This window comes from Artemia sp. Qi Xiang Cuo, unplaced genomic scaffold, assembly GCF_049724085.1.
Source record: "Artemia sp. Qi Xiang Cuo unplaced genomic scaffold, ASM4972408v1 HiC_scaffold_149, whole genome shotgun sequence".
Taxonomy (NCBI): domain Eukaryota; kingdom Metazoa; phylum Arthropoda; class Branchiopoda; order Anostraca; family Artemiidae; genus Artemia; species Artemia sp. Qi Xiang Cuo.
In genome coordinates, this window is record NW_028297558.1 from 11,025 (window position 1) to 13,544 (window position 2,520).

Consider the following 2,520-nt stretch of genomic DNA (forward strand, 5'->3'; position numbering starts at 1 on the left):
TGAAAATATTATCTATCAAAGTAGCATAATTTCTTGTAGAATTAACACAAAAAGGAAAAAAAAATTGAAAGAAGTAGCCCAGAAAAAGAAAGCACGTCAAAGAGATGGATTGAAGAAAGCACATTCATCACTTGATCCAACATTTAACATATTACAATTAAAATCTCCCAAAACACGAATACGTTTTTTAGAAAAAGTCCCCACACCAGAAAGCTGATCAAGCAAATCACAGAACAAATGTGTTGGAAAAGGAGGGGGCTTATAAAACAAACAAACAGTATCACATGCAAACTGGCTTTTCAGATCAATGACAAGAGAATAAACTGTCCTACTATTAGACACTACTGAAGTAAACAACGATTCAAGATCATACCGTCTACTAAATTTAATATCAGATTTTATAAATAAAGAAATGCCCCCTGAGCACTTTGTTACCATTCTAGGGACATGAATAGCAATATAACCATGCATATCATAAGCTGTTAAGTTTTCACTATCAGATAACCATGTTTCTGTTAAACCAATTACATCAAAAGGGCAAGAATTATCAGACCACAAATATGATTTCAGACTATCCCACTTATCTCGTATCCCACGTACATTCAAACAAAATACATTAAAGCAACTATTTGAAGAGAGAGATGCATGATTTTATCACAAAATTCAACAGTAGTTTGATAATTGCAACTAGAACTACACGTAGATTAAATAAGAGTGTCAAGTCTGTGGGCCTCTTGTTTTCCAGCGCTACTTTGCTGATCAAAGATAATTCATTTAAGAATAGAAGCATTCAAAAGAAAAGAATAATCAGCCAGATTTACCACACATAACAAATGCACACAATATCTTCACAAATAAACAAGATATCAAACAAACAGGCTGAAATAGCAGAGGGTAAATTGAACATAAAAAGGTGAAACTTGTAGGCAACAAAGAAAAGAAAGAGAAGAAAAAAAAGCCTGCAAGACACAGAACAATAACAAGCTACAAAGCTCAAAAAAATTAAAAAATAAATAACAATTACAAGGACAAAGTCAAAAAAAAATAAAGAAAAAGGCAAGAAAATAAAGAAGCAACCAAATGAAAGAGTTATCAATTGTTTATGGAATTCATTTAAAAAAATAATGTAAAACACCGTAAATGCAAGCATAAGTAAAACCATTAGATCATAAAGGGTAACCATTAGATCATAAAGGGTTAAAAAAAAAACAACAAAACAACAGAGCTAAAAGGGGGAAAATGGTTTATTTCAGTCCTGGGATGGGCTTGGATGGGCTGTAGTTGACTAATGGAGAACATCAACTTGAGATGCCTCTTTAACAGTGATCACTTTACCATAAGAAAGCTTGGTAAGTATTTCTCCTCCATTAGACCATGTAGACCTCTTCCCAAGCTTTGATTTAGCATAGTTAAGTAGCTGAAGTCTAAGCTTTTTAAGTGACTTAGAAATAAAGACACAACTACCTTGCATACTTTTCTTTTCTCTAAGAATAAGCTGCCGTATTCTTGGACTACAAAATTCCACAACAAGTGGGCGAGATTTCAAACCTGAGCCTTGTTTTCCAATTCTTCTAACAGAAACTATGTCATTCTTAGTCAGAGGAATACCAGAAAATCTAGTACTGCAAAATCCAAGAAATTTGCTTTCCGAAGCTTCTGGATAAGGGTCTTCTTTGAAACCAAATAGGATCAGCTGATTCGAAATTTTCATTTGGTCAAATTGATCACTCAGACGATCCACATTGAGTTGAATTGGCTTCAGAGATTTTTGCAGCTCTGACAAACCTGAGTCAAGCAAATGAAGAGATGATTCAAGCTTTGACATCCTCAAATCATATTGTTTTAGTGATTTTTCCACAAGCACATAAAAATTTATTTTTAGACTATTATATACCTCTTGTTTAATAATTTCCATGTTGTTAGCATCAAAAGCAGAAGGTAGATGACTAGAGGCAAGTTTTTTTAACAGAGGCCTCAACCAAATAACCAACCTCATTAGACAGTGCCTCACTGACAACTTCTGCAATAGTAGATTTAAGGTTTTGGTCATTAAGTGAATCTGCAATTAGCTTCTGCTTGTTCTTAAGGGTGTTAATGTGTGAGGTGAGCATAGTAATCTGCTCATTAATAGATTCAGCTCCACTGTACTGGATGGAGCAGTCTGATCTCATATCTCTATGACTAGGTGGTCTATAGCTCTTTTTTGAGTTGTCACCCATGATGTAGGCTAAAGTGAAATCCAAACTAGGCTAATCAAGATACAAGCCAACAGCAAAAGGCAAGGGATCTTCCGGCTGGCACAAGCAATTATAAATTATAAAAGGTTCTAATAACAGCGAATCAGAGGTGTAGGCACCAGGCAGAAAAATAAAAGACTGTACCTGGGGGGTCCCCAATTGCACCCCTGGGGTTGGGGCTGCTAGGCTTGCCTGCCTTTTCCACTGGACTGGTAGGCAGACTAAACCAGTTCTTCAGAAAAATTCAATTGGTTTTTTATTGGTTTTCTAGTTTTAACTTGTT

General features: G+C 35.1%; 1 pseudogene; it reads right to left on the minus strand.

Moving 5' to 3' along the window:
- Positions 1 to 1,511: 1,511 nt before the first annotated feature.
- Positions 1,512 to 2,219, minus strand: LOC148938871 (uncharacterized; annotated as a pseudogene).
- Positions 2,220 to 2,520: the final 301 nt, after the last annotated feature.